At 35.0% G+C, this 18,490-nt stretch overlaps 1 non-coding gene across 1 annotated transcript; it reads right to left on the bottom strand.

Moving 5' to 3' along the window:
• Positions 1 to 7,030: 7,030 nt before the first annotated feature.
• LOC139030144 (U6 spliceosomal RNA) lies at positions 7,031 to 7,137 on the bottom strand. Its single transcript, XR_011482450.1, has one exon. It is a non-coding gene; the product is annotated as a U6 spliceosomal RNA (small nuclear RNA).
• Between the last annotated feature and the right edge of the window lie 11,353 nt (positions 7,138 to 18,490).

Below are 18,490 nucleotides of genomic sequence, written 5' to 3'. Positions count from 1 at the left end.
ATGGTTGATTTTAACCTGAGTATATTTCCTTTCTACACTTTTGAGAGGAAACAGTTGCTTTCCTTCAGTATTCTTTTAATCCAAGATGATACAAGTACCTGTCTTCACATGCAGAAGTGCATGAGTGCAGGCAATATGTTATTAAAGCAATGGATTATGGCAAATGGGAGCATGGAGGTAGGGGTGCATTTACTGAACATATTGGGCCATTTTGTTGGCTAAATCTTGATAAAACCCATCTTCTCACCTGCTTTATTTCTTGGGTAGGTCTAGATGAGACTTTTAGTAAAAGAGGAACACAAATATTCCTCCTAGAACAAGTAGAATACAACTGTTAGATCCTTGTTACATGCTTACGATTATAATGTATCCCTTTATCTTTACTAATACAGTGTTGCACTTAAGCAGAAGCCAGGTATGGAAAATAAATATCATCTGGATCCTTAGAACAACAAACACCACCAGGTTTTCTAGTCTATTGAAATATACCATGAAAAAATTAAATCAGCCTAGTTTGTAGAATTTAATGTCGGGGAACCAAAAATCAGCTTTGAAAATAATCAAAACTAGTAATATAAATGTATTTCTCACATCTATGAAGTGAAAAAGGCTACATACTACTCTGTGTGTTAATTTCAGTGAAACTCTGTGTGTGTGCCTGTGTATCTGTGATTTAAAAGCAATACTAAGTTATTCAGACCAAAACCAGACAATTTATCTGTAGTGAGAACTTTGTGCTATATAGGGACTACTTTCTGTTAGCCACACCACCTACCTGAAATGATCTGATGAGAACCTGCACATTTTCAAACTGAGAACAATGCCTTCTAACAGAGAAGCTTTCATAGGCTAGGTGAAAACAGCTTTCACAGTTGCCAGAGTTCATACACTCCCATCCCCCATTCAAGGACTATGCCTAAACTGTGATAAATTAGAATGTTGCCATTTAATTATGTGTCATTTATTAAAAACTAATTAGGGACAGAAAGAGGCATTTCTCCAGTTTCCGTGAGGGCTTTATTTTGTTGTATATAATAGATGATTATTATTTGGTCTATATACAGTTATTGCATACTACAATAAATTACCTGTATTAAAGTAATAATATCGTATGTTCACATAGCTTTTGTTCTTATGTAAAGGCATAATTAATCATTCCAAGAGCACAGTGAAATACTCGTTTCCATATTTTATATATGTTAAGTGATTTCTGATGTTATCCAATCAAAAGGAATAGAGTTGAAAACAGAAGTGTGAAATACTTTTATTTTTTTATCCTGAGGTTATAAATGTAAGCTACATCATTTGATAAATTGGGATAAATATGTATTTTATAACTTGAAATTTTTCTGAAGTATCTGTGCTGTTATTTGCCAGAAAATCTTTGAAAAATTATAATAATGTTTATTGTTGGTTTACTATGTCATTGGTTATTTCCTCTTTCAACTGACAGGGTGAACATTTTCCTATGGGAGCTTAGAAATAATATAAACTATCAACAGTTTTTCTGACTGAGATTAGCTGAGTAAATACATGAAATAAGATAATAGTTTATTTACAGAGCACTTTCATATGTATTAAGTGCTAGGTCATTGTTAAGGTTGCTTTTATTATAATTGAATAACGTAGAAATGGATAGTAGGAAGAAAAGAGCCAAGTACCAAAACATATAAATACAATGAGGGAAGGGAGAAACTCAGACAAGAATAAATCATTGTTTTATATAAATAGAAGACTAAAAATAAGGCAAATAAGATAGAAGTGAATTAGAAAGTCCTAGACATAAAAATATTAACAAGTAATAAAAATGACACATTGAAAAAGTGATCAAAATAAATGGAAATGAAGGTGCTATGCAGAATTTAACTTAATGTTTTATACATCTTCTATCTTCTTAAACTTTTGTGGGGCTAGCAACAGAGCAAGATACTTTCCCAAAGTGTTCATAGTACAGTAACATTCCTTAAGTTCAATACATTGTCACACTAATCCTCCCATTATCAACATTCCTGTGTGGTTTCTGGCAAGAATTATTGCCTCTGTCTGGTGGAGAAGCTGAATCACTGTGGTGATCACTGACTTTGTCAAGGTGAATGGTGAGTCAGAAACAGAAACAGAACCCAGAGATTTTCTAATCTGTCATGGTCTGTTTATACCCATTTCTCTGTCTAATGCTGTCATCTCTGTGTTAGAACTCTTTTCTGATTGGACATTGCTCAAAGATTTAAATAAGACAAGTATTTGAAGGCTGTGTTTTAAGAATATTTCATCTCTAAACCTTGTCCTATTCTAGAAATATTAAGACACATTACCTTTTACTTATACCACTTATAATTTTGGATTGGTATTATTTAACATTTTTATTGAGGTATAGTTGATTCTCAATATTATATAGATTTCAGCGTAGAACACAGTGATTCACAATTTTTAAAGTTTATTTAACATATTTTCTTTAATCCTTTTTCATGCACATTTAAACTTATTGAATGTGAACAATGCAGAATAGCATACCTCCTCCCACAAAAAAGAATGAAACAAAATTTAAAAAGAAAACAAAACTAATAGATCTATGAATGTTTCCCTCAGTGTTCTTTTATTCCTCATTCACCGGAATGCAATTTCAGAGATCGTCTATTTACCCATGTCCTGGGCCAGGTGTCTGATTGACCCTCACTTTATTAAACAGGATGACATCAGTACATAAACAAGCATACATACATGGACATAACACACACATGTACATGCTTAACCTGCTTATTAGTCCTTTAGTTCTTCATGCTCTGGTTTAATTCATTGTGCATACGTTCTTTTTAAAAATGGAAAACATTACACCCAAGATAAAAGTGATAGTTAATGGAATTACTCATGGCTCAGATTACTTGGTGTGTATTAGAAAATGAAAAAAATTATTTCCTTCACTCCTTTATATTTCTCTGTGCTAGCGTCAAAACTGTTTAAAGGAAAATATTGCCATTATTTAATACTGCTTTTTAGATTATCTCATGCTTTCTTATTCCTGGAATTTAAAGGTATACTCATCTTATAGTCAGGTAATTTGTTTTTCTGTGTTTCCCCTTTTGGATTTTGACTGAACATTTTGACTATATATCGTCAGAAATAAAAAGTTAAACACAAACAAGTTTTTTTTTTTTTTTTTTAAGTTTTAGGATACCACCAGTCTAAGTAGATAACTTTCCAGAGATTGAGAGGTTGAGAGAAGTGATTATTGTCACTGGTAACATTTTTCTGAGAAAACTAGCTCCTTTTTTTATTGGTACTATGAAAAATTTTTGCAACTTGTTTTCTTTAAAAGATTACCCTTCAACAAAAAGTCCATTATTTTAAAAATAGATGTATCTCATTTCATAAAAGTTAAGAAAAGAAAAACTTGTCTCTCTGTAATATATTATGATAGTATCAGTTAGCTGGCATTACAAGCCAGAAAATTGTTCTAAAGCATCACTTATTTTTCTGGCCCAAGTTCCAAAGAAAACCTAAGGTCCAATATAAACAGTACAGTTCATGAAAAAAATGATATGAGCACATTTCATTTGCAAAATAACACTAGAGGGCGCTCTTCAGCAGGTTGCAAGAAAAGGTCTTTCTTCCTGGTTTCAGAGCTTGACTTGGTAATGGGGGTTTGAGAAGCTGGTTCAGGGAGTGGAGAAAGATGGCATTTAACCTTTTATAAGCTCTACTCTTCCCAAAAGACTAGAAAATTACAATTAATGCCAATATTACAATACATACTATTTTTCTTAAAAAATATTGTTTTAAATTTCAATGAAGCATGCAATTCTAAGAAATTAATAATCTCAATTGCATTCAAGCATCTCATATTTTTAAGAGGGGACATTTATTGTTACTTTTTAAATACAGTGTTGTAAGGTTATTCCACCATGTTTCATGTTGTGTCAATATACTTTTCTACATATGGAAAGGAAAAAAAATTACTGGTGTTTCATTTCTGTAATAGGAATGCATTTATTTCTCCTCTTAATTTAAAAAAAAAAGCTGAAATTAAACCTAAAGTAACATTCTCTTCTCTAATAAATCTTTTTCCTTTCTTCTCCTCCCCTGTAGATGAAAATCTTTTCCTTTTGAGTTTGCTTTGAAGCAACCTCTTTGAGTACTAGTCTAATCGCTCTTATTATTTTATCCTAGTCCACAAAACGGATGTGATCTCTAATCATATATTTTCTTTATAATCCTTGGCTTTTTCCTTCTCTCTTTTCTTTATCTCACATTTTCATTTCTCCTTTCTTAATACACCATGCTATAAGGCTACAAGAAAAGAATAGTCTAAAGATTATTAACAGTTTTTCCAGCAAGAATTCTGAATCTATGTAAACAGTTGACATTTAGATGTCTACCTATGGTAGAGATACAGTTGACAGATCATCAGTATTAATGGGTTATAGTTAGGAAGAAGCAAAACATATCAGTTAAGAGACTGGACTTTAGAGTTAGGTCAACTTGATTTCCTACTGGCTTTGTGAGTGTGAATAAACATCTATAAACCTTAGTTTCCCTACTGTAAACATGGGAATAGTAATAATAATACTTAAATTCAGAGTCAACAACTGAATATATATATATGTATATATATGTATATATTCATCAATCACACAATAAGCAAGTAAGAAGAAAGTATTTACAATTAGTTATCATTATTTGAATTTAGCTGTGATCTCTAATTACTATTATTGCCCTACTTGTTTAATTTTTATGCAGTGCCTATTTGTTGTATATTATAAAAAAGATAACTTAACACTCTTCCTGTATGCAGGGTCTGGGCATAAAGAAGTTTAAAGAACCTTATCCAAGACCTTCCAATCTTGGAACTGACTTGAAGACCCAGTGTCTCTGTTGTTCAGATGGGTATTTTTGTGCTCAGTCACTTCAGTCATGTCTACCTGTTTATGAAATGCCTTAAATATCTTGAATATTAAATATTATATAATAACCCTTTTTAGTCAGGCATATTATAACCTAAAAATCCAACTTAGCCTGACAAAGCATGTTTTAGGTCATTCTAGTAAGGTTCCCAGTCATCCATATGGCACCCAAGTCATTTCAACTGCAAATGACTAAAGTAAAATAAAAATCTCTAGTGTTATATCCAGAAGGTAAAATTACATGGAGATTTAGACTATAAGTAGCTACACTGTAGTTCAGTGAAGTGACAAGGTTGATGTTTGTTTGGGTGTCATTGAGAGAAGAACATCTATAAGGGAAGAACGATCACTTTTTTGACTAAAAGTCCATATCTGATCAGAGAACCATCATTCCTGCTCTTCAGAGACATTGCATTCTCCCCATTCCACTATGTTCCAAAGCATTCTTATTGCTAATAGTGGAAATACTTTTTCTCTTCAGTTCTTAGTCACTCAGTCATGCCCAACTCTTTGCACCAGGCTTCTCTGTCCATGGGATTCTCTAGGCAAGAATACTGGAGTGGGTTGCCATTTCCTCCTCCAGGGGATCTTCCCTACCCAGGAATCGAACCCAGGTCTCCTGAATTGCTGTGGGGAAGCCCATTTTGTTGATTATTTTCATTTTAAAATCTAACTTATTAAGCCTATTTGCAGGGTCTAGGAATAAAGAAGTTTAAAGAACCTTTGACTTTCCACTCAAACTTTCTGGGGACCTCATCACATCAACAATTGCAAACATAAAAGCACATGCATAAAAAAAGACTATAGATGTAAAACAAAATTTCTTGATTAAGAGATAATACCCAAGGCTATCTACTTAGAAGCCTTTCCTAGATCCTTTTTATTTATAAATTCTTATCACTCAGTAAACTTTACTTCTCTGGCTGTCATCCTTATTGAGTCCAGTAAACTGAGTTAGATTTTCATATAGCCAAGAAAACTAAGTCTGTTGACATCGATGACTTTCTAGAAAGTATTCCTTTCTGTGAGCCAAACTGAAACCAATTCCTAAATGGAGTTATGTTGTATAACATCTTGTTTCAGATGATACTTGTATAAATGAAACAATTTGAGCTAACTGGGTAGGAGATTAATTTCTGTGTCATTGGACAAAGCACTAAACTCATTTGATTTTCTTGAAATCTTTTCTCTACTCATAGTTTGTTTCAAAGTTTCATCATTTGTTCCTACTTTATTACTATAAATATGTAATGCTTATTCTCTATAAAGGGCTTCCTGGTGGCTCAGATGGTAAAGAATCCATCTGCCACTGCAGGAGACATGGGTTCAATCCCTGGGTCGAGAAGATCCCCTGGAGAAGGAAGTGGCAATCCACTCCAGTCTTCTTGCCTGGAAAATCCCATGGACAGAAGAGCCTGGTGGGCTACAGTCCATAGGGTCACAAAGAGTCGCCTTAGCTCCTTCATATGTAACATGAGAATAATGATAGTACCTACTGCATAAGGTGATTATGATAGTTTGTTAGGATAATACATTAAAATGATGATTATTATGTTTGACATCAGAAGGCTGATGAGAATTTGCTACACTACATGTGTCCTTTTCTCTAAAAGGCATTAAAATTAATTGCTCTTTTAAATTTTTACTTTACTTAAAAAATATTCTTTCTCTTAGAAGATCTTATCCATACCCAGGCTTCAGTTATCTGCCTTTAATTCTTTTTTTTTTTTTTTTTTTTTTTTGGCCTTCGATTCTTAAATTTCTATCTGTAGTCACGATTTCTGTTCTGCTTGATATTTCTAAACATAATCCCAAAGCAACATGTCTAAAACTGTACTTGTGATCTTCAAATTCCCACTCCTTTTGTCTTTCATTCCTTACCTTTTCAAAATGGCTTCACTATATATCCAATTGCAGAAATATAAGAATCTCTTTTTGAACCTCCAGTCCATGTACAATTCATCAAGTTCTGTTAATTTTACTTTACAAATATCTTAAATTCAACCACTTCTATCAATACTGAAGTGGGGAGTCTATCCCTTCTCTAGCAGATCGTCTGAACCCAGGAATTGAACGGGGACCTCCTGCCTTGCAGGTGGATTCTTTACCGACTGAGCTATGAGGGAAGCACCAAAAATATGAACTATTTCACAGATTTGCTTGTCATACTTCTGCAGGGGCCATGCTAATCTTCTCTGTATCATTCCAATTTTACTGTATGTGCTGCCAAAGAGAGCACAAGGGCGTGTTGCCTCACTGTCAGGGAATCTAACCCCTGGTCTCCTGCATGACAGGCAGGGATACTCATCACTATTCTAACAAGGACGGCAAAGTCACTCAGTAATGTCCAACTCTTTGCAACCCCATGAACTATAGAGTCCATGGAATTCTCCAGGCCAGAATACTGGAGTGGGTAGCTTTTCCCTTCTCCAGTGGATCTTCCCCACCCAGGAATTCAACCAGCATCTCCTGCATTGCAGGCAGATTCTTTACCAACTGAGCTGTCAGGGAAGTATCCATTACTACCACCCTAAGTCAAGTTAATATCATCTTTCTACTGCAAGACTTCCTGTTTTTCCTACATTCTTTCTTCTGACAGTCCCTTCTCCATATCACAACTAAGATGATGCTTTTAAAAAACACAAATCTGATTATTTCTGTCCTGTTCATGAAACTTCAGGCTTCCCATTTCTCCTAAGATGAAGACTTGACATGCTTAATGTGGCATTCCAAGCCAAGCATGATCTGGACTTAGCCTGAAGCTAGAAGTGAGAAGGGGAGATTGATCATATTAGGGTCAGAAGGAATTTTCAGAGGTGATAGAAATATTCTGTACCTTATTTATGGTATTGGTTGTTTCATGACTTAATACATTGGTCAAAACTTACGGAACTGTACACCTAAGAGTGAATTTTGTTCATCTTAAAAAAGACAAATCCTGCCATGTGAGAACATGGATGATTCTGGGGTATATTGTACTAAGTGAAATAAGCCAGACACAAAAAGATATTGTATGATTTCACTTATATATGGAATCATTTTTTTTTTCTTTAAATCCTACTCAGAGTAGAAAGTTGATTACCAAAGACTAGGGCTGGGAAAAAAAGGGGAGACATTGTTCAAAGGGTGCAAAAATTCAGCTATAAAATGAATTAGTTCCAGAGACCAAATGTACAGCATGGTGACTCTAGTTAACAATAATATACTGTATACTTGATATTGCCAAAAGAGTAGATATCATTTGTTCTCACTACAAAAAATAATGGTGACTTCAGTTCTAATGAGATGGATGAAACTGGAGCCCATTATACAGAGCGAAGTAAGCCAGAAAGATAAAGACCATTACAGTATACTAACACATATATTTGGACTTTAGAAAGATGATAACGATAACCCTATATGCAAAACAGAAAAAGAGACTCAGATGTATAGAACAGACTTGTGGACTCTGGGAGAAGGCGAGGGTGGGATGTTTCAAAAGAACAGCATTGAAACATGTATATTATCTAGGGTGAAACAGATAACCAGCTCAGGTTGGGTACATGAGACAAGTGCTCGGGCCTGGTGCACTGGGAAGACCCAGAGGGATCGGGTGGAGAGGGAGGTGGGAGGGGGGACTGGGATGGGGAATACATGTAAATCCATGGCTAATTCATTTCAATGTATAACAAAAACTACTGTAATGATGTAAAGTAATTAGCCTCCAACTAAGAAAAATAAAAAAAAAATTAAAAAAATAAAATAAAAAAAATAAACGTTTCAAAAAAAAAAAAAAGTACTTTGAGGCACTGATGTAAGAAGAGGCCAGTGGAACAGAGGGAAAGAAACAGACTCACACATGTATGATCATCAGAGTATAACAAAGATAACATAGCAGTGTGGTAGGAAAGAAGTGTTACAAAAAAAAAAATAATAATGGTGACTATGGGTGGTGATGAATAATGTTACTTTGTGGTAATTTGTCAAAATAAATAAAAATCAAAAAGGACTAATCAGACCTTTCTCCAAAGAAGACATACAGATGGCAACAAACACATGAAAAGATGCTCAACATCATTATTAGAGAAATGAAAATCAAAAACACAATGAGGTACCATTTCATGCCAGTCAGAATGGCTGCTATCCAAAAGTCTACAAGCAATAAATGCTGGAGAGGGTGTGCAGAAAAGGGAACCCTCTTACACTGTTGGTGGGAATGCAAACCTGGTACAGCCACTATGGAGAATAGTGTGGAGATTCCTTAAAAAACTGGAAATAGAACTGCCATATGACCCAGCAATCCCACTCCTGGGCATACACACCGAGGAAACCAGAACTGAAAGAGACACGTGTACCCCAATGTTCATCGCAGCACTGTTTATAATAGCCAGGACATGGAAGCAACCTAGATGCCTGCCCATCAGCAGACGAAAGGATAAGAAAGCTGTGGTACATATACACAATGGAATATTACTCAGCCATTAAAGAGAATACATTTTAATCAGTTCTAATGAGATGGATGAAACTGGAGCCCATTATACAGAGTGAAGTAAGCCAGAAAGAAAAACACCAATACAGTATACTAATGCATATATATGGAATTTAGAAAGATGATAATGATAACCCTATATGCAAGACAGAAAAAGAGACACAGATGTATAGAACAGACTTTTGGACTCTGTGGGAGAAGGCGAGGGTGGGATGATCTGAGAGAATAGCATTGAAACATGTATATTATCAAGTGTGAAACAGATCACCAGCCCAGGTTGGATGCACGAGACAAGTGTTCAGGGCTGGAGCACTAGGATGACCCAGAGGGATGGAATGGGGAGGGAGGTGGGAGGGGGGTTGTAAATCCATGGCTGATTCATATAAATGTATGGCAAAAACCACTACAATATTGTAATTAGCCTCCAGCTAATATAAATAAATGAAAAAAAAGGAAAGGAAAAAAGCCAAAAGGATAAATTATGTCTCATTGAAAATGATTTTTTAAAGAAAAAAGTAAGAATGAAATATTTGGCTAATAATTTGATACCAAGAATTAATTATTGAAGTTTAAATGTCATCATCAGAGTAGGAAGCTATACTGCATAATCTCTGTCTATAAAGTTAAGTACTGCTTTCCAACTCTGATTTCTAAGATTCAGTGTTAGATGCCTCAAGTATTTTAAAAGTAGCATGCATAGGTTTTGCTTTTATAATTTTATAAAGTCTGTATTATGATTAGAGATACTGCTATCAGTGATACTGCTGTTTCTAGCCCTAAACATCTTATAGTTTTTCTTTTAATAGAATGTTTGCTTCTTTAGCAATTTATATCCCTGAACCACTGTAACAAGTGGCTCCTATTACATCTAATTAGGTTACAGGAGTTTCTATTATTTAAAATTTTCATTAGCTAGGTGTATGTGTGTATGTCAGTCACTCAGTGGTGTCTGACTCTTTGCAACCCTTTGCAATCCCTCGTGGGATGTTAGCCCACCAGGCTCCTCTGTCCCTGTGATTTCCAAGGCAAGAATACTGAAGTGGGCTGCCTTTTCTCCTCCAGGGGATCTTCCTGACCCAGGGATCGAACCCATGTCTCCTGCATATCCTGCACTGCAGGTGGATTCTTTACTGCTGAGTTACTGGGGAAGCCCTTCATTAGCTATAATTAACTGTATTTATAATACAATAATAATAGCTACTATTTATCAAGCACCTCTGTGTTTCAAGGGCTTTTTTGACTTTCAATCTACTTGTTCTATCTATACAGAAAAGAATGTGGAAATCATCAATTTACACTTGCAAATTTGACTATGTCTTCTTTTAGATTTATCCATTTGTCCATCCTTTATTTTGAGGTTCTCTTATCAAGTACACATATATTTAGCACTTGTATGTCTTCTTGATGAATTTACCCTTTTATCATTAGGAAATGCCCCTGTTTGTTTCTGATAATATTCTTTATTCTGTTGTCATTTTACCTGATGATTAATATAGCCATGCCAATTTTCTCATGACTAGTATCTGAATGCTATATATTTTTGCATCCTTTTAATTCTATGTCTTTGTATTTGAATTAGAATTTAATTATAGATCGCATATATTAGATTTTACTTTTTTATTCATTCTGACAGCCTCTGACTTTTGTTTAACCATTTACATTTAATTTTATATTTAATTTAATTTATGTCATCAATATAGGTGGTTTAAATGAACTTCTTGTAGTATAATTCTCTGTTTCATGTGGGGTTTTTTTCTCTTTTATTTTCCTCTCTTATTTGAGATTATTTCAGTATTTCTATTTTTATCTTTTCTATTATCTGATTAGCCAAATTTATATGTTTAATTTTTTTAGTAGTTGCTCTAGGGTTATAATACACATTTTAACCTTTTAAAATCTACTATGAAATAAGTCTGCCACTTCCTATGTGATAGAACTATTTTACAACAGCATACTTCTGTTCCTCCTGCTCACCTTTGTAGTGCTGCTACCAAACATTTTACTCCTGTGTAGTTACAAATTGCACAACACAATGATACTAGTTTTGCTAGTATTTTCTATAAAAGTCCAGATAGTAAATAGTAACTATTTTTGCCTTGGTGAGCCATATAGTTTGAAATGCTCAACTCAGCCATCAGCTGTACACAATATGTAAAAGAATGAACTTGGCTGTTTTACAGGGAAACTTTATTTTTCAAAACAGAAACAAATTTGGCTCTTAGCCTTAGTTTACTGACTTACTCTTAAAATTCAACTGTGGGGCTTCCCTGGTGGATCAGTGCTAAGTAGTCCACCTGCCAATGCAGGAGACATGGGTTCAACCCCTGGTCTGGGAGGATCCCATGTGCCACAGAGCAGCTAAGTGCATGGGCCACAACTAGTGAGCCTGTGCTCTAGAGCCTGGGAGCTGCGACTATTAGCCCGTGTGCCCCGGAGCTAGCGCTCTGCAGCAAGAGAAGCCACCGTAATGAGAACTCCCCGCTCAATGCAACTAGAAGAAAAGCAAAAAGCCAGGATAGCAACAAAGACCCAGCACACACACCCCCCCCCAACACACAAAGTCAGTTGTCTTCTAAAGAGGTAAAAAATAAGAAAAATAAATGTTATATTCATCCCACATTTATACTATTTCTTGTACTCTCCATTTTCTCCCCTATAGATTCACATTTCTGTCTTCTGTGGTTTTTCTTCTCTTAAAGGATATTTTTTCTGGACATAGAATTCTAAGTTTACAGGGCTACCCCTCAGCACACTGAAGATACCCCCCTTCCTTTTATTTATTTATATCTTGGTTGTGCCACAGGTTTTTGCAGGAATTTAGTTTCCTCAGTAGGGATTGAACCCAGGACCTTTTCAATAAAAGCACAGACTACTAACCACTGGACCACCAGGGAACTCCCAAGATATCCCATGCTTATAGCTTCTTTGATTTTGAAAATAACTCAGAAATTGTTAGTTTTTATTTTCTTGCCTGTTTATGTGTCTTCCTTTTCTAGCTACTTTTAAGATTTTCTTATTCTTACAGTGTTTTTGACAATTCAGTTATGTCTTGCCTCAGTTCAATTTTCTTTGAGTTTATCTTGCTTCGGTTTACTGAGCTTCTTTATACTTTTCACCAGCTATGGAAAATTTTTAGCAAGTATTCCTACAAACATCTTTCTATGAAAATATCTCCCTTTTCCAGGAATTCCAATTTCACATACGTTAGATCAGTTTGTACTGTCCCTCATGTCATTAAAGCTCTGTTTATTTTTTCTCATTTCTATTTTCTCCATGCATCAGTTTGGATAGGTTTCTACTACTGTGTCTTCAGTCCCTCTGCTTTTATACATAACGCAGAATTCATGGATACAGAAGGCTGACTGTACTATGTGATTTTATTTGAAGGACTCAAGCATTTGTGGATACTGAGGGATAACTATAATTCATTATAATACTAGGGCCAATGAGTTCAAGACTTTTTTTAATAATTATCCTGAATATTATTAGCCTTTCTGTTCTTATTCACTTAGCAACATACAATACTATGTTATTGTATTGGGATTCCCTGGTGGCTCAGGTGGTAAAGAGTCTGCCTGTAATGCGGGAGACCCAGGTTTGATCCCTGGGTCAGGAAGATCCCCTGGAGAATGAAATGGCAACCCACCCCAGTTTTCTTGCCTGGAAAATCCCATGGACAGAGGAGCCTGGCCGACTACAGCCTATGGGTCACAAAGAGTTGGACACAACTGAGTGACTTCACTTTCACCTTTCACTTTCAACATACAATAAGAGTTTTCTAGAGGCTACATGACATATGATACTGTAACAACATGAACTCAGAAGCAGGTGTGAAAATCCACATCTCTGTTAAGCCAGAAAATAGAAAAAGTAAAACATTGCTACTGTACTATTACATTTTCACAAAAGGTATTTTCAGTAAAATGTTATATATGTGGCTCTTATATTTAAATGAATTGATAAACAGATATTACAAATAATTTATAAAGTTACCAATTTCAATTTATAATACACTAAGTATTGACAAATATTATCCATATAAATAACATCTCTTTGATGTCCTCAGTTTTTAGGAGTGTAAAGAGGTTTTAAGATCAAAAAGTTTGAGAACCATTGCTCTCAGATACCACTAGGCAGCTTTTTGGACTTCTTTCTCATTGCACCTCCCTCCTTTTGGGTGTAAATTCCAGGTGCTTTGATTTTCCTAAACTTGTTTCCATTTTTCTCAACCACATGAAACTGCCATGCTCTTCTTGGTTCCATCTCCTTAGGCTGTGGTCTGAAAAGTGGCTCCAGACAGAAAGCTGCAGTGATTAGGAGGCTTGCCTTGTTTGTTTCCTTCTCTTTGGGATCATAATCCTGCCTTTTGTCCAGTGTCTAAAACAAGTTGTTTCATATATTTTGTCCAGTTTTCCCATCATCACCCCAGCTCTCTGTCTGGAGGCACTTTTAAGACCACAACCTTAGGAGGAGCAACCAAGCAGAACACAAATATAAGGCAAGTCTGATACCGGTAATGCCACTGGTCATCCAAGAGACTTGTTAAATGCTTTCAGATGAACCATCTAGTTTAATTTTCACAAGAATGGTACAACTGGGAATTATAATTTTTCCTATTTTAATAGAAAAGAAACTAAAGTTTTATGAAGGCAGGTTATTGTTAAGCCAGAGTCTGAGTCCTGGCAGTATAACTTCAGAGACTTGAACTCTATACTACAGTAACTTCCATTGGTTAAATTGATATGTATTGAGTGTGTATTATATGCTAGGTACAGGCTACACACTAGGGAACACAACAGTAATTAAAATAGACAACAGTAATTAAAATAGACAAAATTCCTATTCTTACCCTAGTGGGGAGAAACAAGGAATAAATTATTTGGAATCCTCCAATGAAGAATACTGGAGTGGGTAGCCATTCGTTTCTCCTGGGAATCTTCCCGACCCAGGGATCGAATCTGGGTTTCCTGCAGGCCGATTCTTTACCATCTGAGCCACCAGGGAAGCCCTGATAAATTAGATAAGTAAATCCTATTTTTGTTAGTCAAGTATTCACAAGAAAAAGAGAGCAATAAAGGAGAATATGAAATGATTCTGAGATGGGGAGTATTATCAGTTTTAAATAGTGCATCAAAGATTTCATTGAGAAGACAACATTGAAGGAGATGAAGAGTAAGCCATGAGAATAGGGTAACTAGAATAACAGGATAACAGGGGGAGGGCATGTCATATGCATAGACGATGAGGCAGGAATGTACGTGGCAAGTTTGAGGAGGTTAGCATGCAGGACTAAATAAAACTCACAGCAGAGAGAGCAGTGTAGTGAGTGAGATCTTTAGTAGTGGAGGACCTAATGGCACAATGCCCTTTAAAACCTTTGTTTTTAACTTGAAAGAAAACCTCACTGTAAGGTTTTAACCTGTGGCATATCATGAACAGATTTTTTTCTGTGGCCATTATGCCATGAAATACATTGTTGGCAGTGTGGGTAGGGAGGGACAATGTCAACGAGAAGACAAGTTAGGAAGCTTTTGTGATATTCTAGGCAAACCGTGATAATAGCAATGAACACAGTGAAAAGTGATTTGTTTCTTCTTGATAACAATAAAACTAATAATCTGTATGATGGTTACATGATTTGTGTTGGCATTTGTGTTAGATTCCTTAAATTATACTTTCTTTATCATAGATCATCTGTCAATTATTAAGGTAGCTTTTAGAATCCTCTTTCAGTTCAGTTCAGTTCAGTTGCTCAGTTGTGTCCGGCTCTTTGTGACCCCATGGACTACAGCACGCCAGGCTTCCCTGTCCATCTTTATCAGATGTTATTTCTCTCAATATTTTACAAGTATGCTATATTTAAAAATAAATGGACAGGCACAGTTTCTTTATACCATCATCCACAAACAGTTAATAACATGACAGTGCTCACCTTCACAGGTAGGAGATTTTGGCCAGCACAGTCACCCCACGGAACCTATTGTTCATTGTTTGCAAACATTGCCTGGGGATCCATATCTTCCTCTGAGGATTAACTCTATAAAACACAGCTTGTCCCTTCTTAGTGTTTGTACATGGCAATTATCTACCTTTAAGCTATAACTTTCTCTGAGGCCTTATTGGGAATGAAACAGCTCCCTCTGTTTCAGGTTACAGAGAGAAACCTGACACTGGTGGTCATTCTTCAGAAACAATAGCTTTATCCTTATACCTAATTTTCCCTAGGGACAAACAAGCAAGTACAGCCCTACCTTAAAGGCCAAAATGAGAAAAACAAATATAAAATGAAGGGGAAAAAATCTATGGTCTTCAGTTGTCTATGAACATTTGGCTTGTCTAGTGGTTAACAATTGGCTTTGAGACCTTGTAATAAAAACCCCTACAATCACAGTTTTAGTTTGTGCTTTTTATTTTCATGGTAGTGAATTTATCTTTGTCACATTGAATTGAAAACCCTTAAGACAAAAGAAATTGGTTCACAAACCTACTAATTTACTGTCTTAATTAACACATCTCCTTCCCTAATGGATCTTTGTATCTTGGGTCCAAGATGGTAAAAAAGCTGGTTTTCAGTCCTGTTACTCATCTTGAGTTTATTTTTTGAGACTACACACAAATGAATATTCGTTGCCCTTGTGCTTTGGACATATGGGATGAAGTGCAGAAATTAAGTCGTAAAAATTCCTTCAGAATGGTAGCAAATAGCAACAGTTTTTAGCTGTTATTTTTTGCAGTCGAGGTTTAACTTCAAAGATGGTATAGATCTTAATACCCATGACTTATTACTGTATGAGTTCATAAAGTAACACCCTCCTAATCATTGACCTTGATTTTTTTTAAAGCTGTTAGATTGTCTTGTTAAATTTTGCATTGATTAAGTAGACTTAATCATACTAAGTTTCCGTCCCTTGAAAATGAAGAGACACAATTAACATTTATAAAAAACATAATTACCATACCAAAAATTCATAGGATTCTGACTCCTAGTAACAGAAAGATTGAAGTGTGCACTGTGGCAGTATGTTACCAATCAAGAAAACATCCCAGTTTCCCTTTAATGATATATTATGAATCTTACATCAATTTATCTGTTTAGATTGTTTTGAAACTTGTTTTTTTTCTTGAAGTAACAATGTCTGAAACTTTACTTTGTTATGTCAAGTAGTCCTCTGTTTAATTTCATCATGTGTGTTCTGGGTTTACCACTTTCAAGCTTCCAAGAGATGCCCCTACTTCTAGGATAAGCTGGTAAATCAGTTTTTATCCTTTTAGAACTTTTATTCTCAGCTTTCAAGAGGGAAGCATCCGAATCATTTCAAATTTGTCTCCCCATTCCCTAACTCTATTGACTTTCAGTGACCTATAAAGTTGGATTTTTAAAGTTTCAGATCTATGCATTGAATATCAAGTATGAATGCTTTATAGTTTCATGCAAGAAGCCCCCATGTGGATTCATTCTCATGTAGTATGCCTTTTCAATGTCAGTATTATATTTTTAATTAGAACTGTGGCTGTTGGGACACAGAGTGAAACTCTTCAGGGAGTATATAGTAACCACTTAAGAAGAAAAATACTCATTAGCATAATAGATCATTTTTTGGTCTCTAATGGTTGAATCATGATAACATTTTTAATTATGTTCAATTACAATACCAACTGTTTATTTTATCCTCCATATCATTGTTCTTTGTTATACTGGCAGTGCCAAATTATGAGATGCAAATGTAGCTGTTTTTCTGTATTGATGCCAATAGGGGGAATGAGGAAACTTGTATACCAAAAGTAGTTGAGTTATTCTTTCATGTGAAGAAGCCTCTGAATCATGCTTTACAAAGAAAGCATTTAATGTAACTCAGTGGATTTTCTCTGTGTGATATAATTTCATAGAAATTCAGATATTACAATAGTTATTTTTTAAATGGTGATAGAGTTATAGTCAGAGGCATCAGTGGTTCACTGTTTAAAAACTACCCAGTACTTTGGTTTCTGCATAGGCACAAAAGATTTGACCCGTAGTTTTCTGTAACTCACAATGTGTCTGCTATCCAATTTGAAGACAGCAACTGGAATTTCAAACTCAATTATGTAGAAAGAAAATGACTGTTTAAATTTGAAGGCAGAGAATAGAGTTCCAAATTAGTGTATCCAGAACATAGAGTCTCATGACTTTCACAAAGTCAGGAAGAGATGGCTTCCTCTGGCATTTAAAATTATGAATACTTTTAGGTCTCAACCAGTCATTCTCATAAAGGGTGAAAAATAATTCATCCTCCCAGCTAGTTAGTACATGAAAGAATGCCACATCATCAATTTATCCAAGAAAGAGCTAGCATTTCATTAATAGCATCCTATTATCTCAAACTCTAGAATGACTTTGGATAGGCAGATTAAATTTTCCATTTCTTTCAAAGAATATATAGTTTTATCCTCTTCAAACTTTTTTCTTGCTCCCCCAAACCACTGTTCAAACTAGATTGAAATATAATTTTAAGACAGAAAGAACTCACAATTTTTAACTAAAGAAATGATTTTTTGGACAGAGACCTCAGAATTCTAATTTTAAAAAGGAATTGGAATACAGATTAAAAAAAAATAAACTAGTAGTTACCAGGAGGAAGAGGAAAGAATATAGGGGCAAGATGGAGGTAGGGGGTTAAGAGGTACAAACTTCTAGTATAAAATAAATAAGCTACAAGGATGTACTATACAATACATGGGATATAACCAGGATAAACTACAACTGTAAATATAACCTTAAAAATTTTAGTATCACTGAAATTTTTTTTCATACGTTGTACACTTGAACATTTTGTATCATATGTTGTATACCTGAAACATATGATATTGTAAATTAACTACTTCAATTAAAAAAGGCGATTGGGAAAAGAAGCTGATGCTATGGAAAAAATACTGACTTAGGGGATAGGAAGCCAAAGTTTTAATCACACTAGTTGTGTGAACTTCAATGGGTCACTTTTCCACTTTCCAACTCAGTTACCTCCTCTCTAAAGGGATTAGGTTAGGTGACCTAATCTCTCATGTATATAATTCTGTAACAAAAGGAAGAATATCTTTCTTTGAAATTCTGTCGTCTTATCTAATAAGAAAAAAGTCAGAAGAAAAT

This window comes from Odocoileus virginianus, chromosome 20, assembly GCF_023699985.2.
Source record: "Odocoileus virginianus isolate 20LAN1187 ecotype Illinois chromosome 20, Ovbor_1.2, whole genome shotgun sequence".
Classification (NCBI taxonomy): Eukaryota; Metazoa; Chordata; class Mammalia; order Artiodactyla; family Cervidae; genus Odocoileus; species Odocoileus virginianus.
This window is presented reverse-complemented; position numbering and strand designations above follow the sequence as displayed.